The following is a 27,321-nucleotide window of genomic DNA, read 5'->3' as shown; positions in this document are numbered from 1 at the left end:
AAGGGGGAAGCCCCTAGTCACCCCGCTCTGCGCGCACCTCCCGGCACCCCGGCGGCAAACTTCTGCCGGTCAGTGTTCCCCCCGCCCGGGGCGGGACACCCCCGCCGACTTGAGTTAACGGGCTGCGCCGGCCGCGGCGCTGGGGGGCTTTGCTCTCTTGCTCCCCGGGCTGTGCTAATTGACCCAGCAACGACTCCCCTTCCTTAATTTTTTTAATTTGTATCTTTCCCTTTTTTCTTTAATGCCATTTACTTCCGCGGCGCAGCGCACAAGGAACCCTCCCGTGCGGTACCATCCTGGAGCCCGCCCAGGTAACCGGGACGGAGCGAGCGATCTAGAGAGCGAGGGAGGCAGAGCGAGAGCGCGCGGCCCATTTGTGAGCTACCTGTTGGGGAGCAGGAGAGGGCAGGGGCAGGAACCCCTGGCCCGGCCGCCGGCCCCCAGCGCCTTCCGCTCCTGCCCTTCCGGGCAGCTTCAGGGTTAGTTTCATCGAGCCGGGACTGAGGGATTGGGGTAGTACAAGAACTGAGCGCGCGGAGCCCGGCGAGGGCGCGGGTTGCCGGGAGCCACGGCTGCCCAGCCGGGGCGGGTTTCCGTACTTGGCTGGGGAGGGGAGAGGGGGGAGGAGGAGCGGGAGGAGGGCGCTGAGTGGGGCCGACGCAGAAAGTGGGGGGGGGGAGAGTAGCGACTGAGAAAGGGGCCCGAGCGTCAGCCGCTCGCTGGTGGACGCGCGTATCCCCAGGATGCGTCCCCCTCTCGGAGAGTTGTGCCTTGTTCCGGAGGCGGTGACAGATCTGCGTGGCGGGTTTCTGGTTTTCTTGCCACCCCCCTGTCCCCAAAATCCACTCGGAGAAAACACATGTTGTAGCCGTAGATAACTGTGCGTGGGACACTAAGGCAAAAAAGGCAGGAGAGAAAGACAACGCAACCTTTGACAACAGAAAGCTGTTATCGCCATCCTAAGTATTCGTCCGGAAATCTGTCCGCCCTCTCAGCCCACCTTATTCCTCCTCCTCCGTCTCCCCGTATAGATATTCTAATCTATGTAACTGGGAATGATATGAAAAAGAAGTCAGGTGGCTTAGAGAATGAATTCTCAAGTCTCCGTGAAGTTTGAGGTAGGTATTTCATTGAAGTTTGAGCCAAGTGTGTGATGGAGGAAGCTCGTATGCCTGCGTGTGTAGTGTTCTCTCTCTCTCTCTCTCTCTCCCTCTCCCTCTCTCTCTCTCTCTCTCTCTCTCTCTCTCTCTCTCTCTCTCGTGTGTAAGTATATGCGTGTGTGCTCTGTGAGGGCTCAGATGGGACCGCTGGGTGGAAAGGCCCTTTGTGCCCACAAGAGGGCAGCATCCTGAGGGCTTTGTGAGCGCTGTATCTCTCGTTATCGCTGCAGGCTTGGGTCTGGAGAAAGTTATACCGAAACTTTCAAACTGATATCACATCTTATTTCGTGATATTAAAAAAGAAAGACGAAAAGAAAGAAAGAAGGAAAAAACAGAGAAGTGACGAAAGAAGAGAGAGAAAAAAGAAAAGCAGGCAGCCAGCCTACCCGGGGAGAGTCCTAGTCACATCAAGACTAGGGGGAGGGCTGTTTTAATTGTGGGTTTGGCCGACTGACGACTGGAGTGCCCTCCTCGGCTGTCTTAGTTGTAGCCGGAGGTCATGTAAATCGACCTTAAAAGAATGCATAAGCCATAAATTAAAATAAACCCTCACCCAAGGGCTGATCCATAAGTAGACAATATCCAACCTGGACAAAACGAGCTTCCCTTACGAGCCGACCTAAACCGCATACCCCCAAAGAATAGAGACTAAATGCAAAGTAAGTTTCCCAGCGAATATTTTGTTTTCTTGAAAAGTGTTGGGTTGATTCGCCGTGTGACTGACTGCGATGCCGCAGTTTTCCGGAGTGCTTCTGTGTTAGCCAGGCTCGGGGTGCGGGAGGTCGGGAGGACCTGCTGGGTTTCTGGGCTTCCTAACGCTACCCCCACCCCACCCCCATTTTGGTTTGGAAACTTTGGCTATTTGTGGGGTTGACGCTGGCCGAGGGCGGGCAAGAGTCGAGGATCTCCGCCGCACTCTCCGCCCGGGTGAAGTTTACCGGGAGGAGCTCATAAAGAAAACCCGGGTAGCTAGAAAAGCCGTATGCTCCCTCCTCCCACCCTCACCCCAACACCGCTCCGCCGCAACTTTCCCGGGACCCTGCGCGAGTTGCCTCCAGTTCCCTGCGCTCTCTCCTTTCTCCCCCACCCCTCATTTTTGGACGTGACTTTTTATGATCTTTTTAGGAATAAGCAAACCGAACTCCAAGACAATCCGAAACCCGAGCGCTAATCCGTGGCCCTCTTTCCCCGGACTCTCGGGCGGTGGTGCCGGGCCGGCGGGGGTGTGTGTGAGGGCCCGCCCAGCCCTTCCCGGAGCGGGCTCGGCCTCGGAGTCCTCGCGGCAGACGCACAGCCGCCCGCACGTTTCTTCCGCTCTCCGCGTCCCTGAACCCTGCCGGCGGCCCCAGTCTCTCTCGGCGCCCTGCCGGGGCCCCGCCGCCTGTTGTCCTCCCCGCAGACCGGCAGAGATCCGCCGCTCTGGGGCTCGGCCCAGGCCCAGGGGCGGTGCTGCCACCCGCCCGGGGCCCAGCCCGAGCCTGACGGCTCCCAGAGGGAGCTGCTTTCTTCTCCCTTAAAGGGCCGGTCAGAAAAGGGAAGGGGCTTGTGCAAAGGTTGCCGGGGTTGCTCGGGCACCAAGAAAGGCGCTGCGGAGGACAGATTAGCTCCGTTTCCCGGGCTGTTTCCCGGGCGCTCCGCGGAGCTTTAAGATAAAAAGAGAATCGGTGTGTTTGGAACAGATAAAAGGTAGTTGTTGCTGGCGTGTTTTGAGGTTTTTTTTTTTTTTAATTTTTTTAAAGCTCTCTTAGGCTGACCAAGTTTGAAAACGTTTGATTGTATGAATGGCCAGATACCAGATATTGAATGCTGCCCCTATTTGGGGACTAAAAATAAGTCTTCGACTTTGCTGGCGGGGCTGGGATGTTAGAGAGATGGGCTGTCCCCGGCTCCTTCTGTGTGTGTGACCTCCTCTGAGGGCCAAGCTTGAAGTTTCGGTCTCGAGATGGCCCACAGCCGTTGCTGCGGCAAACTGGCCTGGGCTCCGGACCTCCCGTCGCACTGTCAATGGGGCGCTCGATGACGTCCATGTCCGGGGCGCTTGACCCCGGCGCGCACTCTTGCGGCTGGGCTTTTGGCCCTGGCCGGGCGGCCCAGCCAACAACCCAGTGGAGTCGGGATGTGAGAGTGCCCCCTCTCCCTGCCTCCCTAGGGTCTCCTCCCTTCTGCCCTGTTTAGTCACATGCCCAGGTTTCTCCCCGGGTCCCGAGGAGAGCAGACACAGCCCCGCCCAGTCTATTTCTAGGAGGTGGGTTTGGTGAATAAAAAGGTCAAGTGGTCGGGTCCGAGAGCTGATCCATGGCGAGGGGGGACAGGATGGACACCTGGCAAGGACCGCCCCGCCTGTCCCCCCCCCATCATCCGCCCGCTCACGACTAGCCTCCCCAGGCCACATTCTTGCGCTAAGTGCTTGAGTCTGTGGGAAAAGCAATCCTGAACCGGCCAAGAGCCGGCGAAGCTGATCCCACGATGGCATTTTGTTTTGAACAGTTGCTGGGGTTGACGTTTCCTCATAAGGTAAGGTGTCACTGGACAGTCGGCTGCCCAAATGCCACATGTATAATTAGCCTGCGCACTCAGCACCTCGTCCCGGAGACCCATAGGCACGGGCTTGGCGGACCTGGTCCACTCAGCACCGTTCCAGGCTACAGGATTCCTGAGGGAGGGCCGAACCAGCCAGGACAGCCTTTGGGAGGCCCTGGCAAGAAGGAAGACTGTGACAATGTAGCCTTGTCTTTGATTTTTCTCTCGTTTTTTCCCCTTCTCTTCCTGTTTGTCCTCTCTTCATTTTTCGGTTGAGGGCGGACTACTGGTTAGATGGGCAAACCGGACACCAGAGGCAGAGTGCAGACTGAATGAGGAAAGGGGATGCAGAGTAAATCTGGCACTATACTACTCTACACACCCCGCCCATGGGGGAGGGCTGCTAGTGCCCTTCTGTATGCACTAACCCAGTAGGACTAGCCCAGACTTGGCATTGTATCCTGGCTGGGGTAGGGGTTTCAGCTTCTAGTTGACCTGTTCACCTGTCTTTGTGCTCCCTCGCACACCCACCCCAGAGGTCTCAGCAAATTACTGTCTGTGCCCTGACTGCAGCTTCTGTTTTCCCCCTCCAGGCCTAGCCACTTGGGGCTGCTCGTGTTCACTGTGGGGCGAACCTGGAAATATCTGCTGTCTTTCCCTGTCCTACTCTTGTTCAGCCTGGGGTTTTTAGGAGCAGTGCCTTGTCGTCTCTGTCTGTACCCAGATTGGTGCTTGAGTTTCCTACCTAGCTTCCCAGACCCCAGCTTCAGGTCAGCTTTAGCCTGCACTCTCTGGCAGAGACCAGATTTCTGCAGTCATGAACATGACCTTCCCTCTGTCACCCTGTGCAGTCACCATGGAATTCAGTACTCAGCATTAGGCACTTTCATCAGTCTCCGTTCTTCCCTTGTTTCTAGGCCATTCAGATATTCCTGATACCTACTAGAAGATCCTCTTTATTTTAAAACAAACAAACAAGCAAACATCTTAAACCTTCCACAAATTTAGTGGGATAGGATTAGCTTGTCTATGGCAGCAAGAATGTACCTTTCTGATGCAAGGTGGGGACATGGTTTATTTAGTTGCATTTGCTTTTTATTGAATCAATGAAATATTTCCTCTTATTATAGTAGGGGAAAAGTTATGACTGAATTTTTTTTTTACTGTACCAGACCATAAATATATTATCTATATATATTTGAGTGTATCTTCCTGAATACACATATGTGAGTGCATGGGCAGTAGGCCAAATGACATGTAAATTTTTTTTCTCCTACATTTTTGAAATCCTCATAAATCAGAGAGATTGTCCCTTTCTAAGACAAGAACAACAACCAACAACCAAAAAAAAAAATACTTTAGACTCTGAAAGCAAGTAAGTGTGCACTGCACATGTTAGATCTAGTTTATGACCAAAGGCAGTAAGTAACCAGGATCCAGACAAGTGCTAGGTCATTAATTCCTTAGGCAAGTTGCTTTTCTCATGTACCACCAACACCTCCTTTTTCCTCTGCTCTCCTACCATAGTCCTTTATTTATAGTGGCAAAACTAAATAGTCTTTGTTTATTGTTTATCATATTTATTGTTGCTCTTAATTTTTATTTTGGAAGTAATAAGAAGGAACTTTCTCTTGGTGTATATGTATTTTTTAAAATGCAAAAAACATTTACGGGTATATTATTATGGAGCATGATACAAACTCCTATAATAGTATATTGTGTAAGTAAAATGCTCAACATTATACTATAAGGAAGATAAATGTAAAAAAAATAATTAATAAAGCAGTATCAATATCTATACCTTAAGTTGATTCTATAATGGAATCAGTAACTGAATATCTAGAAGAAATGACATTCAGTAGGAATATTGTCTGCTGAACATTTTTTCATTAGTAGTAGAAAGCAACAGATATTTTTCTTAGTAAGGGAAAAGCACATATTTAAAATATGTTAACATATCTAGCAAATCTTTCTCTTATAAGGCTTTAAGATATATTACTTTAAATACATAAATGATAAATTTTGGTGGCATTATCGAGATTTTATGTCTGTTTCTATTTGACTTCTTTTAGGAATTATTGGGTTATTGGTCATTGATGAATTTTTACACATATCCATCTTATATTAAGGAAACTAGTGACATTTTAAATAATCCTCTTTCAATTAGTACACTAGGTACTGGAATAAATGAACTTTAACAAAGTTTAATATACACTGGCTTTAACCCTTTTAATATTTTCTATACTTTTCAATATTGTTAGGTTATATATCTCTAAGTTTGAAAGAATTCTCTTGTTAGTGAGAGAAGTCATATATACCTTTTCACTATTTACAAACAGCATTCTATAAAAGTATAGTAGAGTACACCTAAAATTTTGATTGATCTAAGAGCTATTTGTTTAAATATAGTTTAGGGGTGCATATATATCAATTGGTGTTTTTGAAGTCAAGTGAAACATTCCATCAAGCTAATGTGCCTGAGAGTACCATATCAGGCACAGACAGGTACTAGAAATGATAAAACACAGATAACATTCAGCAAGATGATTTGCAGATGGGATGTATTATCTGCTGTCATGAGGTTAGATGGGTCATATTACGTTTTTTTTAAAAAGTTAATCTAGGTTATTTCAGAATTATCAAGTTATGTGGGTACATGAGATTTAATGAGAACAGATTTTATTATAAAAACTTGCTAAAAAAACAAACAAATATCCATTGCTTTTTAGAGCAGAAAATGGACTCTTCTCTGCATTTGCATTGCTTCTTGTTTAAGAAAGATAACGCTGCCCTATTATTTTTTTCCTAACAAGAAAAATAATATATTGAACATTTTATGTCTTTATCCTAACTCCACATTTTCTACTGATTATGCTCTATCAACATACTCAAGTAAAACAAAAACAAACTGGCACTCTGGTATACTCTATGAAAAGCAGATTTTATTAGCAGTAAGCACATTTTAAATGTATAGCATATCATTTTCGCTTGAGGTTCTTCAACTGTGATCTGAAAATAATTGTTTTGGTAAGAGTTATATCAGAAACTTTCATCATTCTCTTATTATATATTCATCATTCATTTATAGGAAGAGTGTTTTTATTTTCCTTGTTCTGTGGAAGAGGGTAAAAGCTTTTCAGCTAATTGTTTTGTTTAGACATTTAGTCAAACTGGAAATAATTTTAAATTTGTGTTATGGATTTTGATAGAGCTTTTCAGGTTTAAATATCCATTGTCATAATTTGGGTGAAAATATCAATTGAAAGTGTAGGTGGAGGTTGTAAGATGGATTATCATTTAAATCTACTATGGACTCTCTCACCTCTGAAAAAGAGTGCTGGTCTGTTCTTCCTCAAATCTGTGATAGTCTCAAAAAAGGGACCTTGAAACCCTAAAACCTCAGAGAAGCAGTTATCGATTCAGTGCTTAACTGCAAATCCTTTATATTGTTGCTCAAAATATCCAACTTAACACTAATATTAGTCATTCTTTTTATAGTGACACCATGCTTAGTAAAAAACTTCTAAGCACTGAGGTCAGGTGTTGAGATTGGATTCTAGTTTATTTTTTATGAATCAGATAAAGATTTCTGTGCATGAGACCATATGTGAAGATGAGAGAACAAGAACATTTCCATATCAAAGGCAATATATCTGAGGCTGCATGGTAATTAAAATGCAGTGGTTTGGACTCTGTGCACTAGCACTTAAGCAGAGCATTGCCGGGACCTTGTGCATCATGCAGGCGGTTGCCTCTTGCATACTTCTTGAAATACACTTATAATTTTGTACAAACATTTATGCCAGTCCACACTTTTCTGTGGATAATTTGTATTTCATCCAAACCATTCAAAGTAGAAGTTATTTTTTGAGCTACCCCCTCATTATGGCTTTTGTGCATCAACTATTTTTATTCTAGTTGTTTGTATTTCCTTTTACCAGAATGATGGCTTGTTTATATTCAGAATCTCTTCTTGCTCTTCTAAGACCCCTTATATATCACTCGTATTTTACTATTCACTCAAAAAAACTTTCATCTTTAGTAAAGATGTGAATTATTTTGAGGTTAATTGTAGATGCTATAATCTATTGTAAACTAATAAACTACATAAAAAAATCAACTGCCCGGCTATTTCTATTTTATAATGCCAGTATATTTAGTAATCCTCACTATTTTGCACAGTACATAATATTGGAAAAAAATTCCTTTTCAAAATGTTAAAAAATTCTGAAATGTTCTTCTTTACCTTTTAATGGCATGAAAATATATAGTGACATTCTCTTTCATACTACTTCAAGTGAAAAACAATTATTTGAAACTATAGAAATCTTTATGTTTATCTAAAGGGTTATCTCTTTGCATTTATAGGGAGACATTTGAGTTTATTTATAAAGAACTGGGTTAGCATCATAGCCTGTAGTTATTTGGGGATAGGATAGTGAAATTAAAAAACCTAACAATTGGTAGTCCAATGTTGCGTATATTTTAGAAAATTTTCATCTTTGGTAATTGACTTGAATTCGCTGTTCTGTAATTTTCTAGATTTTCTATTTCCGTATTTGCTCTCTTTCTATGCATGTGGTAAGGAATTCACTAGTATATTTTATTTCCTAAGCTCCCCAGTCTATAAAGCTTTTAAAAGATTTTTCTGGATTGAAGCACCATGTATTGAAGAAGCCTAATATGATAGTATGAAATCCTTTAAGAGTTTTTGTGTTTAAACTACTTTGGATCAAAATTACTTAAGTATATTGATTTGATGCTTTTCAATGATGACATGTATAAATAAGCATAATAAATATAAGGTAATTCAAAGTTCTTTATGTGATGTGCATGTTAGCATCTATGCAAACATTCTGTATTCTCTCATTTCAAGTTCTCCCATGATCTCTTTCTTCTCTGAAAATTTCACAAGAAAAATCTTTAGATGATCTATTACCCCTGCTATCTTCAATAATTTTTTGTTTCTAGTCATCTTAAAGAGACGAATTGAATTATCTATCTTTAATGTATCCATTCAAATGCAAAAAGGGACTTCAGTGCTATTTGTGATTTTGACTTCACTGAGCACAATTTTTTTGCTTCTTTGAAAAGTAGTTCTTTAAAATTAGACAAAGAAAGTTAAAGATGCTTTACATTCCACGACTGCACGAGCACAATATGAGGAAAAACGAAAATGCAACAGATTTTTAAAAATTAACTTTTATTGGAGTATAGTTGATTTACAATGTTGTGTTAGTTCCCGCTGAACAGCAAAATGAATCAGTTATACATATACATATATCCACTCTTTTTTAGATTCTATTCCCATATAGTTACTACAGAGTATTGAGTAGAGTTCCCTGTGCTATACAGTAGATTCTTATTAGTTATCTATTTTATATATAGTAGTCCACAAATTGGGAGATTGGGATTGACATATACACAGATTTTTTTTTCAATGACAAGCACAGATTTTAAATGGGACTCATTCCGAGGCATGGTTGCAAATATTTCCTTTTATGTTTTACAAACAGATCATTGGGTAATGTGATTGAGCACTAAGTTCTAGGTATCCTGAAGGGCATTTTTGAAGTCACAAGTTTTTACTTTTTAAGGACTTTCTCTTCTATTGAAGATTTTTAATATTTGATAGGTGGGAAATTTAGGCACGGTTGTCATGGTGCTAAGCAGGTCATTGGTAGAAGTGGAGAAAAATGCTCCTAACTAGGAGAGAATAGTTCATTGTTCTCTCTTGGGAAAGAGTATCAAAGGGCAAGAATGTTAGTATTTTCTCAGAAATAATCTCCAGCTATCTCCATGGGCATTGAACCTTCTATGTAGGAGAACTCAGCCACCCCATATGCCCCCAATATACCCATGGTGTAATCGCTAACCTTCCGTTTCTTCAACTCTAAAATGAGAGTAATAATATCTACATCATAAGGTTATTGTGAGGATTAAATGAGATAAATAAATATAAAGCACTAAGCTCAATAGTTAATATATGTTATCTATTATAGTTGAAGGGGTATTGTACTTAGAATTACACAGAGCTGGCTTCCCATTTCAGCTTTACTACGTACTTGTTGTGTAATCTTTGGCAAGTTATATAATCGATTTCTTTTCCTCTTACATGAAATATTCACAGCAATACATGCTCCTTTCTTTCTTCCCTAGAAAGCAGAATTAATTAGTAGTCTCTCAGACTTGGGGTAGAGTAGTGACCAAATGCAGAGTTTGGATGTCCAGCTCTCAAATTTGAGAATATTCCAGTTCTAAGGGCTAGAAGAGATTTTGAAATATCATTTCATCTGACATCCTCCCTCCTCCAGGAGTGTATATCTCCATTCTAATTAGTTAAGAAGCTCTCTTTTTTGGGAAAGCCAGCAGAGAAGGAGATTTTATAATCTTCTTTGGTTATGTGTTTCAGTGATTAACACTAGGAAGTTCTGAATGTCAAATATATACATCTTAACCTGCTTTCTTTTGCTTTGATTTTAAGAAAAAAATGGAAGCATATTCTTCATTTGAATGACACACCTACATGTGAAAAAACCAAAATTAAACTTGCAATTTTTATTTCTTGAATCTTTTCTTTGAAGTCTTATTTCCTAAATTAGTTGAGCGACCTTAGCAAAGTTATGCAACCTCTTTAAGTCTCAATTTCCTAATTTTTAAAATGGGGATTGTGATAGAATTTATCAGATAGGGTTGTTGGGAAGATTAAGTTTGAAGATAATTTATATAGAAGTGCCTAGAACAGTTCTAGGCAACTGTGTTAGGATTAATTCACAATAGTTATAAGTAATTAGTAGTAGAACTGTAGCATGAAAAGGGACCTTAATTCTCATGTGTTTTATAGAACTCAGTTTTCAAAGTGCTTTCATATTCATTGCCTCATTCAATAAAAGGTATACAGGGTAGATAACCTTACCAGTCATACTGTTTAACTTCCTACTTGATAGGAATAACTGTTTCAGTTGGGTTTTGCTTCAGGATATTATTCACTATAAACAAAGCTTGTGTGTCATAAATTAGGACTGACATTTTTGGCCTTCTTTTTTCCCCCAGTCTCTTTTATATGATGTCAGTACTCATTTGTTTTATCTTCATACTTATTTCCAGAGCCAAACCAACGCTGCTTTTCCGTATACTGAATGTAGATGAATAATACATTGTTGATCAGGAGCATTAAATGTCAGTTTATATATGTCTTTAATTTAAAAATTAAGAAATGATTTAATTATAAATAATAAGTATGGCTAGTTTGAAAGACAGCACTTTTTCAAAATATGGGTTTTATGAGGGAGGATTAATAAAAGGACCCTTGACAGTGAAAAGGTGAGAACCACTTGCTTACATAATTTCAAAGATGAAAATGCAAAATTGATCCTAGTGAGGAGGTATGAATATAGGTAATTCTATGCAGTGTGCTAATTGCTATAATGGAGATATGTATAAGAGCAGAAGTACCTCTGTCAAGGAAAGCTTCTAGTAGGAGATGGCCTTTGGGCTGTGTCATAAAGGTTAATTAGGTTATTTGAAGTAACATCCTGAAGAGCATTGGACATGAGGGAAACATTTGATGGTATTATTGACTGTTTTGTAAGTTTGATAGCAAAATGTCTCATATTTGTGTCTTTGTGATCCTAGAAAGGCCATGTCTATCATGAATGTGAAGTGGCTATAGGCCAGCAGCTTAACCTCTGTACTTCTCTTTCCTAGCTCAGTTTTGTGGTCAGGGACATTGTGAGTATATTTTAAGGTACAGAGAAGTTTTCCAAATTATTGCTTTCCTTCAAATATGTAACTAAGTATGAAAATTAAAATAAATGGCTTATTAATATATGAACTGATGATCTGGACCATGAATTAATGAAATTTTGTATCTTGTACTGTAAAAAGTTTTTTTTTCAATTGACAAGCATGGTCTTAGAGAAAGGGAGATATCTGGAAATTTTTAGATCTGGGTGTTATTTCTGAGTTTTCCAACTATAATGTTGGCATATTCCATAACTTCTTTTTCATTGAGGGATAATGTGAAAAGAAATTAATCCTCAGAGTGATTCAAATTTTTGGGAAGAAATACAAATTATTATTACATAATGATGATGATGAACATCAGCAGTAGTAGAAATAGTAGTAGCAGCAGCAACCCCTCTCTACTCTTGATAATTTCAAATAGGGATGCTAAATGCACCCTTTATAGTTTTGTAATCTGGGATCTCATGTTTTCTAATAACTTTCTGAATGCCTTTTCTCTGAGCTACAGGCCTTCTTTTCTGTTTTTGGTTTGCAAGTTTTTTGTTGTTTAATAACTTGTTTCTCCAAATTAAATACACCTATTGAGATTTTGCAGCTTATATATAGACTTTGTGATATAATCACTTTCTGAAAAGGGCTTTGTGGTCACATAGGCTGGAGAAGTTATGGCCCTCTTCTGCAATGACCTTAACCTACTGTTTTCCTTACCAGTGCTTTGGTATGCTGTAGACTCGAAGTGTTGATAATGCCATGAAAAATATGATGAAATTTCTCCATTAAAAAAGAAAGGCTCTGAAACTGAGGAAAAAAGAGGAAAAAAGATGTGAAAATTCTATAAAACAGTTTAAAAACATCCCCTTAGTCATATTAAATTAGTTATGATGCTTTAAAGAACATTTTCCTTTACAACTTTCAGTTGAGTTCTTTAATAAGAAACAAAAGCCCAAGCAAAAAGAAAATAAAAACTGAAATAATATAGCAACTGAACAAAGTTTAACAAACTTGGAACACAGCATATTAGTTAACTGAGTCTCAGGAACATTTTTTACTCTTGAGTTTGAAGATCCAAATACATACTGGAGGAAAACTGGCCTATTTTAAAATTTCTTTTTTTTTTACACTTGCTTCCATTTAGTCAACTTCTGAGTTTTGAGTTTACAAGCAAAATATAAGATGACTCTAGCAGTGGCCTTGAATTTGGTTGTCTTTTTTTTTTAATTGAAGTGTAGTTGATTTACAGTGCTGTGCCAATCTCTGCTGTACAGCAAAGTGACTCAGTTATACACATATAGACATTCTTTTTTAAATATTCTTTTGCATTATGGTTTATCCCAGGAGATTGGATATAGTGTATTTTAAAATTTCTTAACTGTAGTCTTTTCCCACTGTTAAGATGCATATTGAAAATAGATATATTGAGGTTTAAAAAAAAATTTTAATCTTGGAACCAACTAAAATTACATGTTACATTTAATTTTTATTTTTTAATATAATACTCTAAGGCATTATTAAAAGAAATTTTCAGCTTCTCTGAGGTTAGACCCTTTAAACTTTTACAGACAACAGTTCCAGAGAATGCCTACATATTTGTACTTTTTGTATAGATTTGTGTGATTTACAGGCATGCTAAGGTAGGGTCATGTACCCTGAATACTTACGTGTTTTAAATTGTGTACTAATTTGTAACAGGCTTATTTTCTCCAAAGAAAATATATATAGCAACCTACATTTGGTGGGACTAGTGAACTTGGCAACTCTTAATTCTGTGTATGGCATGGCAGGGAAAGAATGAAAAATACCTCAGCCTTTAATTATGACACCTTGGGACCTTTTCCAAAGCACTCATCATAATTAGTTATGTCTTAGTTGTGAAATTTTGTGTTTAATTTCTTCGTTATGTTCACATGGAAAACTCATTCATGTTACCAGGAGTAAGAGTAAAGTATATGGAAATGTATACCCTTTCATATTGTATGCTGATTTTTTTCTTTTGAATGTTGTTAGCACCACTTTCACATCTTTGGATCATTTTCTTCTTCTTTTCTGATCTATGCATACACTGGTTTCTATTACAATCCCAGTAAAACAGGACATTTGTATCAATGTCCTTTGTTTATTTACCTTATTTTTTAACATCTTTATTGGAGTATAATTGCTTTACAATGGTGTGTTAGTTTCTGCTTCATAACAAAGTGAATCAGCTATACATATACATATATCCCCATATCTCTTCCCTCTTGCATCTCCCTCCCTCCCACCCTCCCTATCCCTTATGAGGCTATGATTATACAGTTTTTAGTTTTGCTTATTTAACAAATTATATCAGCGGTAATTTAAAAATAGAAATATAATTTTATTACATTTAGTAAGAGGGACATTAAATTATTTGGACGTCCTAAATTGTTTCAAAGGAAGCTTCTATTTAATTTTAAATACATATATTGCTATTGCATCTTAAAAGTAAATAACTTTGATTATTAATAAAATGTTTGTTTGAATGTTATCACATAGTAGCACTAGTTGGTATCCTCCCTGCTTGATTGGTGTGAATGTAGCATTTTCAGTAGCTGAGGTGAAAAGATCATAATTTAGGATGTTTAAGGAGAGAAGGAAATAGAAATCTTAAGTGGCTGGGTTAGCCTAAGGACAACTGGACAGTATTGTTGGTAAGGGTGAGCCTGGAAGTATTCCTCTTGACAAGATAATTTTAAGGCTTATTTGGGGGAACTTCTGACTATAATAGAATAGTGATCTCCAAACGTTTTGGATAGGGCACACCACCAGCGAAATATTTATGAGCATGTGCCCTAATACATGTCCATATTTATTTAAAATTTTATACATGTACTATTGTGGTAGTATATGCTATAAAACATTCATAAATAGATATTAAATTGAAAGAGGTATAGATAGAATAAATAATATTTAAAAACTAACTGTGGTTCCCCCAAACTCTGTTATAGCTTTGGTATTTTTAAAAGTCTTAATTTAACACTCGGTGATAAAGTGATTTAAAAATTTGGTTCTAGGTTTGGCTTTCTTTGCTACATGGTTTTAATGCTACCACAGCTAAAACTAATACCTCAGAAAGAAAAATACATCCAAATGGAAGAAGTACATTATTGTTTGCACTTAGTAACATGTGATACTAATTTATTAATCCTTTACACAAAATATGCAAAAATTTGTTAAAATGTGGCTAGTAAATCTCTATCTTCTCTGATGACAATCAGTTGTTTTTACCATATTTTTAATAAATGGGCTCAAAAACACATTGAAACTCTTTGGAACAGCATTAAACAGGTTAGAATATTCTGTTGCCAATTTTCAAATTGAAAACAGATGAAAGTTTTTGTAGGTGATAGACATAGAATTTTTGGTAATAAAATCACACTATGATGGAATCATTTCCAAACATGTTTTTAAAATACTTTTTTAATAGAATTTATCTGTTTTGAAAAGCATTTACTGTATCATTTGATAAAATATCACCTTCACCTTGAAGAGACAGATTAAATTTTTTGATGGTATGTATGTACGTATCTGTCTATCTGTCTGTCCATCTATCTATCTAGTCTAGTCTAGCTATTTGATAACACGCACTCACAGCTACTTGTCATCACATAAAAGGTTAACACATTTGGTACATGAGTTTTTTTGTTCCTTATCCTTAAGTTTGGAAACTTTGCCATGAGATAAGCAGTGGAAACTGTGGGTAGTGCAAACAATTCTCATGGTTACTCCTCATCTCGTTTCAAAGCATTGTAAAGATTTTACTGTGTTTTATAGGTTTAGTTTTTAAAGTAATCGCATCATCCTGTAGCACTTGGCTTTAACATTGTGCCGAAATTGCTTGGCTGTGAATGATGTAGTTAGTCCATGGTGTTATCTCTGTAATCTTATCCCTAATTTTTTCTGTTTAGTCCCACCAGGGAAATCACTTCACCAGTAGTTACACTTCGTCACTTTTCTCTAAAAATTACTTTTATTTAAAAAGTAACACTGTTGAGGTTATATCTTCTTTGGTACATATTTTGGTGACTCACTCAACAGTAGTACTTTGCCTATCAAAGATCATAAATTGAGGCATGTTCAAAAATATGTACATTCATTATCTGAAAACCAATCATTCTACACGACATTAGTTTCTTTTTCAAATCTACAGCCACGTTTTCTATGCAACTTCCAACATTGTTTGTGGCACTACACACTGTACAACCCATAAGGACATCATTCACATTGCATTCTAGTTAAATGGTTACCCAGGGATGTACATTGTGGCAGATCTGATTTTTTAGCCAGGAAATATATTTAAATGTTGCATATTGTTTTCTGTGTATTATTTTTAGCTGTTTTTATAGCAGCAGGAAGAACAAGAACTTTTCTAGTAGCATGTGGCTTTTTGTCTTTTATAACTAAGGAACTTCAGAAGAGGTTTCTAAACATTTAACATAAGTTTGGTGAAATTTTGTAAAATATTGGATTGAGTATTGTATGATTTTAAACATTGGAAAAATTGCAGCAAGTACAAAAGTTTATATCTGTTTGCTTTGTTTTTAAATGTCTTACTGATTGTAATGGCTTCATATTATTATTTAACAGCTCAAAGTACAGTAGGGTAGGGTACACTGTTAATGATACTAGATATAAATCTATATCTCAAATTGGTTTTTTGATATGTTAAAAAAAATCTTGGCCTATTTCTTATCAGATCTGTTTGGATCATTGTTGTTTTATTGTATAATGTGGCCACTAAAGGGCTACTACTATGGTACAAGTGTTAGCTTGGTCATGGTATTATTGTCACTAACGTGTATATTATTAATATTATCCTCAAACTGTGGTCTCTTTGGAAGGATCTTTTTAAGCCACTTGAGTGTTTGTTCAGGGTTAATTTAGTTAAAAACTAAATAATATTGTCAATAATCAGACTACTCTTGTTTCCTTTGGTACAGGATGTGACATATTTATGTTTGATAATCGGTATTTAAATTTAAGTGAGGATTAGTTTTTCTTACTTTTTAATAAATAAATATACACCAGTATATTTCTATAGTGTACTCCTGGGATGTGTGAGCTTACTTTGGAGACCACTTAAATAGAAAAGCAAATGAGAAGGAGGAGGGGTGAGGGTATGATGAATCAAGGAGGAAAAGCATAGTTTCCAGGGAACACTCTACTGGGACAGGATCCCACTGAAGAATGTAGCCAGTCACTGAAACCCTGAGACAGGGAGTAGGGCTACAGATTTATCAGTATGGGAGTTCATTTTTATAGGGCTCTGATATGATAGAGGAAGCACTTAAGCCACCTTTTATTGCGAGGCAAAACAATCTGAGTCATTTGTTGGCGTGAAGGGGTCAGTGAGATTCCATAGTTCAGTGTGTTTATCATGTTGCAGGGGAGGGGACCAAGTGGAGCATCACTACCTCCTTGAATGCCTGGGGTTCTTTGTTTCTTCTATTCTCAGCCTTCCTTGGATTTAGATACAATCAGAGCAGAAGTTGGGAAAAGTGAGTAAGGCAGCAATGAGGGATGGCTATAGGCTAACATTGTTTTCAGCTTTCTCTTCTCCCTTTCCCTCTTTTCTCTAACTTGGTATATTTGTTGGGCAGCTTGGTGTAGTAGCAAGGACCCAGTTTGGGAGTTTCAGCTCTGCCAATAAACTTTTGGTGACTTTGGCTAAATCACTTCTTTCTAGGAATCAGTTTCTTTACTGGTAGAATGGGAAGTTTGATGATCTACAAAGAGGTTTCATCTCTAACATCCTGTTTATACCCTTCTGGGATAGGGCTCTGTGCTACCTCTATACAGAGCTTTCACTGAAGTTCCCTGTTCTGTATATCAACCTCAAAGCACTATGTCCACTCTCTGTCTTCTAAACTGACAAATGGCCAGGAATCTAATTAATAAACGAATTCGTGCTGGTTTGATTAATGAGGAAAAACTGTAAAATATTTCTATCTTCTTCCCTTCACCCTTCCAACTTTGATAAAGTATATTTCCACAGTGTGATCCTAGACAGCGCTCTTGCTTTCTAACCTAAAGTGGCTAGTGAGAACTTTAGGAAGGAAGTATTAGCATCTGAAGGGTTGTGTCTGTGAAGGAGGTTGGGCTGGACGAGATGGACAGGGCATTGGGATACAGCCATCAATCCATTGCATGTGTTTGGCCAGGCTGGCAGCAGTGGACAGTGCCAGGTTTTTTGAGTATGGTTTCTGTCACCAACAGAGTTGGCTATCTTTGAAGTCTGCTAGTTAATCTCTTCCAGAATCTTAGAGTGTAACTATCACTTAAGAGGAGGAGGATAAAGGAATCTCTAGGAATAAGAATCCCCCCTATTTTCAGTAAGAACTTAGTTCTCTTCTTTCAACAGTTTTTTGAAGCATCTAATAAATGAACAGATTCCAGATTTTCTTTTTCTTTTTAGTACCTATTCATTGCCATGGATGGAGGCAATACTGAGTAATGAAACAGATGGATATCACCAAAAATATATTGGGCAATAGCCACATATTTCTGGGTGCTTTCATAAGATGGAGATAATAACCTGAGTATCATAGTTTTTGAGAGGTTTCAATATACAAAATACACTTGGAAGAGTGCCTGATACATTGTAAGCTCTCATTAGACATCAGTGATTATTTTATTATTTCATTTGCATAACAATTCTGGGAGATATATGTCATTATCCTCATTTTATAGACAAAGAAATTAAGGTTTGGGGAGGGACAATGACTTGCCCAAGGTCACATAGTCATTAAATGGCAGAACCATAATCTAAACCCAGATGTCCTGGTTTGAAGTCCTATGGTATTTCTGCTATATAATACAGCTGCCTCTAATAGGCACGTAAGTCATGAGATTTCCCCCAGATAATCTATAAGCTAGATAATTGGGAGCTTGGATAATCAGGATAATCAGGAGCTGAACATGTTATTATGTGATGTTGAGTTTCAGTAAGTTTGGTTATTAAGGCAGTCCTTGTTTGCAGGCTCGATGTGAACTGAAAGTCATCTATATCAGAACCATATCCTCCTTTTGCATAGTTCTGATCTCAGTTTTACATAGTTTGGATGTCTTGGTTTGATCTCAGTTACTGCAGAACCTTGCAAAGTGAGGACCTGGATCCAATATGCACTAGTTTCAGTTAACGCAGTGTAATACAAATTGAGGGCTGTCTGTATATCTATTAGCTTCACATTCACATAAAGAAACTCTCACATTCTTTTTCTGTTGGACCAGTTAGATGGTTCATTTCCACTTGATAACCCATTATTTTTTGCATTCTTTTGCTTACAAGGTTCTGTTTCTGCTAAGGGAGGGCACCGTGTTACATAAGTAAGATCTTTGAAGGTCACTGGTGATTGGCTTTTGGCTTAAAGGCACACCACCCCTGACATTTATTGTAATGCAGCAGTAGATCTCTCTCTGGACTTAGACACATCTGTTTTCTTTACCTTTTTTTTTTTTTTAATTCTCTCCACTCTCCATTACATGTCTAAGTTTTCTTTCTGAATTGATGTGTCTCTTTCCATCTTTTCCAGCAATGGAGAAGAAGGCCAGTGGGGCCAGTTATCTCTCAGTTGTTGTTTTACAACTCACTGTTAGTTGCAGTAGACAGTGAGCCGCCATTAGGCAAGAACTGAGTATATTTAAATTTCTTTTTATATATAGATGCTTAAATTCTTTTTAAGCACTTATTAATAATTTCAACCTGAAGATAGATGCATAGAATACATAGGTATCAATATTAGGGCAAGACAAGATTGAAAATACTGGTGCTTTGAATGTCCTCTTGTCCCAAATGTTTAAAAAATTCTCCTCCCTTGAATTTTTATTGTTCTCCTGCCCCTTCCCCATCTTTAAGATTATGTTTTAAAACCTGTTCTTAGTTTCCTTTGTCAAGCATGCTGAAGAGTAGTAATTCTTTGCTGACTCAACTTTTATTTCTCTTACCTATACAGTGCTGGAGAATTAGTTTGGGGTAAAGCGAGCTTGTGACCTTTTGGCTGAGAGCATACTCCACCACTTTCTGGCTTTACCTTGGACCTGTTATGTTGAACTCTTTAGGCCTCAGTTTCCTTATCTGTAAGATTGCACCCACTTCTTCAGGTTGTTTTAGGATTAAATGATTAAATATAAGTGCTTAGAACAGTGCTTGGCACATGGTAGGTGCCATGTAAGCATTAGTTATTATTAAAGTGAATGTCTTTAAAAGGAGAATCTGGCTAAAAGTAAAGAGTATTATATTCAAATACTTTATTGAAGGGGTAAAAATAAATATTACTAGAATGTAATGTAAAATTATCCTGCAATTTCCCCAACGCAATGACTCTACAGTACTTTTGAGAGAGAATACTCACTGTTCTATAGTAATAGGTACTTTGAGAACCTCTTCAAATGCAAATCAACAAGTCTACTTGAACTAATATTTCTTTACTATAAGGTCAACATCTTAATTTTTGAGTTTCATAATTTATGGAGAGTAGTTGACTTGGGTACAGAGTGAGTTTGGGTATGAGTTTTCTTGGGGCTAGATTTTTGACAGTAGCAATAACTGAAGAATCAGTGGTGAACTTAAAGAGGTGGCAGCTAGCAGACAGGGAGTTTGACCCAGGAGGCACCCCACAGTGAGGACCCAGGTGCAGCCTGGCTTGGCCAGTGATTGCAGACCTGATTTCTAGGCCCTAGAAGGTTATGGGCGGAGGCAGCTGGCTGAGATTGGGGTGTGGAGTTGGTAACTTTCTGTTGTCCTCAAGACTTTTTTAGATGCAGGCTCAAGTATCCTGTGGACCCAGGTGGCATCCTCTGGGAGGAGCTCAGCCTCAGCCAAACGTGGGCCAGGGATTGCAGGCTTGAACTCCAGGTCCCAGAAGATTCCTAGTGGAGGCAGCAGACTGGCTATATTAGATCTAGGATTTGAACCCAAGTTTGTGTGCTGGCAAAAGCTAAGCTCTTTCCACTAATGACTCCATGCAGTTTCCCTGGTGGAGAGGGTACTGGTGGAGAAAAGGAAAGTAGCTGAGGCAGTGGAGGTATCTATGAGTTCAGCATCTAAATGCATAGATGATATACAGTATCTGAGAGGGCAGCTCTGAAATCAAAGGGGCTGCCTGCAGGCAGCAATGACATGGTGAAGGTGCCAGAGGAAATGGCAGTGGTATGGTAGTTATTATAAGCCTTTCATGGATAGATTAGAACTTGGGAATGCATTTCTGTGTATTCCTGTAGTGCTTATACCTCAAATCATAAACTCATAGTTTGCATCATGGAATCTCAGAGTTGAAAGTGTTCAGTACAGTAGATTTCATGTACATGATCATCCAGTCCATGCTGGGGGAGCAATGATAGAGACGTTACTTCCCCCTTTCCACTCAAATGTGGATCGGAATTTTGTTTGTTTGTTTATTGTTTAATTTTTAGTGACTAGAGCAATGCCTGGAACCTAAAAGCACCTAAAAGCACTCAGTAGCTATTATTGAATGAAAGAGTACTTGGATAATTTGTTTAAAATTATGTTTTATATATTAAACAATATTATGTACCAAGTGGTATTTCCTTTAAGTCTTACCTTAACCCTGTGAGGTATGTATTATTATTTCCAATTTATGGATGAGGAAACTGAGATTCAGGAATTAAGTAATTTTCTTTTTCTTTTTTAAATTGAAGTATAGTGGACATATAATATTGGTTTCAGGTATACGACATAATGGTTTGGCATTTATATACATTACAAAATGATCACCACAATGTCTAGTAACCACCTGTTACCATACAAAGGTATGAAAATATTGTTGACTACATTCTATATGCTGCACATTACATCCTCATGACTTATTTATTGTATGGCTGGAAGTCTGTACCTCTTAAATCCTTTCACCTATTTCATCCAATCCCCCATCCCCTTCCCTCTGGCAATCACCAGTTTGTTCTCTGTATCTATGAGTCTGTTTCTATTTTGTTTTGTTTTTTGGATTCCATATATAAGTGAAATTGTATGGTATTTGCATTCCTCTGACTTATTTCTCTTAGCATAATACTCTCTAGATCCATCCACGTTGCTATAAATGGCAAGATTTCATTCTTTTTTATGACTGAGTAATATTCCATTGTATATATCTATCTATTTCTTCTTTATCCATTTATTTATTGATAGACACTTAGATTGCTTCCATATCTTGGTTGTTGTAAATAATGCTGTGATGAAAATAAGGGTGAATACAGCTCTTTGAATTAGTGTTTTCATTTTCTTTGGATAGAAACTCTGGAGTAGAATTGCTGGTTCATATGGTAGTTCTATTTTTAATTTTTTAAGGAACCTGCATACCATTTTCCATAGTGGCTGTACCAATTTACATTCCCTCCAACAATGTATGAGTGTTAGAAATTAAGTAATTTTCTTAAGGTGACATTACTAAAACACAATGGTCAGGATTTGAATCTAAGAGTATTACCATTATATTATACTGTGGAATTATCACCTTTGTTATTTTAGATAATATTCTTTTATTAATGGAGCCTAAATTTCTATGGAAGCCACATCATGCTGTTGATTCACTAATCTTACTGCCAACTAAAACTCACAAGCCTTTTAGTTACCATGTCTCATCCATCCTATACTTGAGCTGCTGAGTTTTTGTTTTGGGTGTGGGGAGCTAAGTGCAGGAGCTTGCCTTTATTCCAGATAGATTTTCTCGGTTAGATTGATTTGATCTTTCTTTTTAATTAATTAATTAATTTTTGGCTGCCTTGGGTCTTCATTGCTGCGTGGGCTTTCTCTAGTTGCTGCGAGCAGGGGCTACTCTTCATTGCGGTGCGTGGGCTTCTCATTGCTGTGGCTTCTCTTGTTGCAGAGCACAGGCTCTAGGCACGTTGACTTCGGTAGCTGTGGCATGCTGGCTCAGTAATTGTGGCTCATGGGCTCTAGAGCGCAGGCTCAGTAGTTGTGGCACACGGGCTTAGTTGCTCTGCGGCATGTGGGATCTTCCTGGACCAGGGCTCAAACCCATGTCCCTTGCACTGGCAGGCGGATTCTTAACCACTGTGCCACCAGGGAAGTCCCTGATTGATCTTTCTTCATTAAGATTTTTTGGTTTAATATGCTTTTAAAATTTCATCAAGTATTTTTTGGCATTTATTGGTAAAATAATTTGTTTATTTTTTAGTTTTAGTTAATATTCTATAAAACATGTTGATAGATTTTCTAGTGCTTAACTAGCCTTGTATTACTCAAATAAGCTATTTAGTTATAGTATATATTTATACATATACGTATATTCATGCTGCTGAATTTGAATTTTGTATATATGAGTTATATCACTGAATATAATATATCAATGTATATCTGCTTTCATTAATTTTTATGCTATCTTTATAGAGTTTTGATAGTAGGATCATGACAGTTTCATAAAATGAATTGGAAGCTTCGCATCTTTGTCTGTCCTCTGGAAACACAGAAATTGTCTACTGCCATCTTTGTCTATTGGAGAGCATAGGAATTGTCAGTTCTTTACAAGTTAAAAAAACTTAGTTGTAAAACCATTTGGTCTTCACACCTTTAAAAGAGATAGGTATTTAACAGTACTTTATTGGTCTGTTCATATTTTCTATGCTTTATCGAGTCAGTTTTGGTAATTTAAAAGATATATTGGTGTAAAGTTGACATGATATTCTCTTATTTTTTTCTTTTTCCTATCTATGGTTATATTCTCTTTCTTATTCCTTATGTTTTTAAAATTTTTGTTAAGACCTTTTTGGATCTTGATTCTGTCATTTAACCTATTAATTAGGGAGTTCCCTGGTGGTCCAGTGGTTAGGACTCTGCACTTTCACTGCTGAGGATCCAGGCGCAATCCCTGGTTGGGGAACTAAGATTCCACACGCTGTGAGGTGTGGCCAAAAAAAAACCCCCAAAACAAAATAAAACAAAACAAAAAAACCACATTAATTATTAGAAACTTTGAGCGTGGCTTAATTAATTAAATAAAGTTCAAGAAACATTTATTTAGTATCTTCTATATGCCGGATAGATGCTAGAGATACAAAGATGATTAAAACAATGTCCTACTCTTAAGACATTTACAGTATAGCAAGCATATTGGAGACTGGTTGTCAAATGGCTTGCTGAAATTCAGATACATTATTTCTAATGCATTACTCATCTAGCAATAAAGTACTTCTGAAAAAGAAACAAAATAGGTTGATATGATATTCTTTGTGAACCAATGTTTTTGTCCTAATGATTACCTCTTGTCCCTGTAGGTGGTCAGTTATACATTCTAGAATCTTGTCCTGGTAGTTAAATTCGTGTAAGGGATGTGTACTGGGACATATCTTGCTCATTAATAGAGATTCCATTGGAAATATTTTTAGGGAATATTTAAACCATTCTAGAATTTATACACTTTATCATCTAGAGAAGTGCTTTTTAAATTTTAGTGGGCATACAGATCATCTGGGGATCTTATTAAAATGCAGATTCTGATTCTGTAAGTCTAAATGGGACATGAGATTCAGTATTTCTAAAAAGCCCCCAGGTAGTGTCATTGTTGCTTTCCCTCAGGGCTGCTGACTAGGACCACACTTTGAGGACAGAAGGGTAATATATATTCTGATTTACCCTTAGTAAGATGCCAGGTTTCAGAAAATTAACAAATAGAGCATTTAGGCTAAAATTAAGAAGACTGACAATGCCTCATATGTTGGTGAGGATGTAGAACAACTGAAACTCTAATATCTGCTGGTGGGAGTATAAATAGTTATAACCGATTTTGAAAATTATTTGATATTATATGCTAAAGTTAAACATATGCCTATCTATGACAGCAGTTCCAGTCCTAGGTATATACCCAAGAAAAGTGAGTGCTTATGTCCACCAAAAGACATGCAAAACATCTTCATAGCCATTTTATTCATAATAGCCACAAATTGTAAACAACCCAGATGTCCATCAACAGGAGAATGGATAAATAAATTGTGGAATACTTATTCAGTGGAATACTAACACAGCAATAAAAACTTATTGATATTCACAACAACATGAATGACTCTCAGAAATTATGTGGAAAATAGAGAAGTAGGTAAAGGAGATAGAAACAGAGCTAGATAAAGATTAGAGGAGGTAGAAGATAGAGTAGGTATGTGATTCTACTTATTAAATTCAAGACCAGGCATAACCACTCTACAAGTATAGAAGTCAGAATGGGGTTATCTCTGGGGATGGGTTATTAGTTAGGAAGAGGCATGTGAGAACTTTTTAGGGTGCTTTTAATCTGGGTGGTGGTTACATGGGAGAGTACATATGTAGAAATTCAATGAATGAACTCACTGACTGAACTTAAGATTAGTGTACTTTACTCTCTATTATACTGTGATGAAATTTTTATTTTAATAAAAGAAATAGAGCATTAAAAGATAAAAAGGTACCTTTTGAATTCTGAACAGGGCTATTTTTTTAGCAGTGGAATTGATTTCCAAGTGAGTTATATGTTTTCATTCACAGTCATCTACTGATGAAAATATTAAAAAAGTATTTAAAGGTAGTGAATTAATGTAGCTGATTCCTTAAAATAATAAATATAGTTGCCATTGGATTTTAGGATAATTGAATCACAGCTCAAACACATTTTGGTTAAGCCAGAACATTTCCATTGTTTTGAAGGGAGATGTGAAACTCCCAAGAAGACTAGCTCTCATCAGCTATTTTGGAAATCAAAGAAAACCCTTTAGAGGTGTGCTTTGTCTTTTTACTCTTGAAACCTTCCCTATCAATTTGTAACTTATGTTCTCCATCCAGATGCCTTAATACTCATGCTGTAATCTCTTACTGCCTAAAATTCCCCATTGTTTCTTATTCAGGACAGATCTTAAATCTATTTTTTATCTCTATCTTTATTTCTCTAATATTTCTCCATGCCCCTCTTCTCAGGGTCATAGGGTTCTGTAGTTTTCAGACTTTTCGTAAGCAGTAGAACCCATTTTTCAAGTAAATCCTTATTTATGGAAATCTAACAAAGATAAACTTTGGCTGAAACCTTGACTGCTCAGATCCCTTCAAATCTTCCTGAATTCTGCCTTTCAGCTTACTCTTTCCTCTTTATCCCACAACTTGAGGGTGGGATACACTGGGGGGCAAAATAATATAACCTAGCCCAATCTTTTCACTTTACAGAGGAGACTGAAGTACAGAAAGGGCTTCACAGCTATAGTGGTCAACTACTTCAGGCTATCATAGAATTAGTTTTAATTGCTAAGTAGCAAAATTGAAATGTGGAAAAATAAGATTTAAAAAATCTTTACATACTGTTTGAATGATCAGTATAGTGATCCCCAAAATATGCTTTTCACGTTGTGCTCATAGGCAAGTAGCCACAATTAAAAATTCCCTGTTACAAGGAAACATTAATGACATCTTAAAAACAGTAGTGTTATTTTTGACAAGGGTGCCAAGACAATTCAATGGAAACATAATAGTCTTTTTAACAAATAGTGCTGGGACAACTGCATATTCCCATGCAGAAGAATGGAGTTGTATCCCTACCTCACCTCTGACTCCTAAACATAGGAGTATATCTTCTCGACCTTGGATTAGGCAGTGATTTCTTAGATATGACAACAAAAGCATAAGTAAAAAAAAAGATAAATTGAACTACATTAAAATTAAAAACTTTTTTGATCAAAGGAAACCATCAAGAAAGTGAAAAGATAACCTATAGAATGGGTGAAAATATTTGCAAATCATATATTGATAAGAAAGTAGTATTCAATCTATTGAAAGAACTCTTATACCTCAACAATAAAAAGACAACCCAATTTTTTAAAAGGGCAAAGAATTTGAACAATTATTTTTCCAAATAAGATTTACAAATGGCTGATGAGCCCATAAAAAGATGCTCAAGATCATTAGTCATTAGGGAAACGTAAATCAAAATCACAATGCGATATTACTTCTCACACACTAGAATGGCTATAGTCATGAAAACTGAAACTAACAAATGTTGGCAAGGATATGGAGAAATTGGAACCTTTGTACATTGCTGGTGGGAATGTAAAATGGTGCAGCCACTTTAGAGAACAGTTTAGCCATTTCTCAAAAAGTTTAATATGTAACTACTATATGACCCAGAAATTCCACTCCTACTAGCTGAGATATGGTCCCCTCAGAAATGGAATAGGTGACAAAGAAGCCTTTGATAGCAAGAAGGGAAATTAGGAAAGATATATTATAATAAATAATATTGTGAAATGCAATACATATTTAAATTGCTTTTTATAAAGCATAATGAAGTTAAATATTTAAAAAATTCTCTAGTCATTTCCCTTTTGCTTACCAATTTAATAAGTGAGATAATGTACGTTTGTGTGTATACATTTTATTTTATTTTATTTATTTATTTTTATTAATTAAAAATTTGATAGTTTTGGCTTTTCTAATCACAATATTATATAACTTCCCCTTTTTTCTTTCTTTGACATCTTTTATTTCTGTTTTCATAGTTCTTTCTTCCAGTTTTTTTGGATATAATTGACATAAAGCACTGTGTAAGTTTAACATGTACAGCATAATGACATACCAGCATCATGAAATGGTTATCACAGTAACTTTAGTAAACATCCATCATCTCATATAGATACAAAATTAAAGAAATAGAAAAAAAATTTTTCTTGTGATGAGAACTCTTAGGATTTACTCTCTTAACAGCTTTCATATATAACATAAACCACATTTAATTATATTTGTCATATGGTACATTACACCCCAGTACTTGTCTTATAACTGGAAGTTTGTACCTTTTGACTGCCTTCATCTGATTCCCCCTCCCCCAGCCCCTGACCTCTGGTAACCACAAATCTGATCTCTCTATCTGTTAGTTTATTTGTCTTTGAAATATAA

General features: G+C 37.6%; 1 protein-coding gene across 6 annotated transcripts in view; it reads left to right on the top strand.

The window, feature by feature from the left end:
- Positions 1–369: 369 nt before the first annotated feature.
- SOX6 (SRY-box transcription factor 6) overlaps positions 370–27,321 on the top strand; it is a 624,429-nt gene continuing 597,477 nt past the window's right edge. For 5 of the 6 annotated variants that reach the window (XM_082660449.1, XM_082660450.1, XM_082660446.1 and 2 more), the window contains exon 1: positions 1,740–1,819. The gene's annotated coding sequence lies outside the window, so the exon portion shown is untranslated. Of the gene's footprint in view, positions 480–1,739; positions 1,820–27,321 lie in introns of those variants that run through there. The other variant, XM_082660447.1, reaches the window with a different exon arrangement.

Source organism: Grampus griseus (genome assembly GCF_964374135.1).
Source record: "Grampus griseus genome assembly, chromosome: 8".
Taxonomy (NCBI): Eukaryota; Metazoa; Chordata; class Mammalia; order Artiodactyla; family Delphinidae; genus Grampus; species Grampus griseus.
This window is presented reverse-complemented; position numbering and strand designations above follow the sequence as displayed.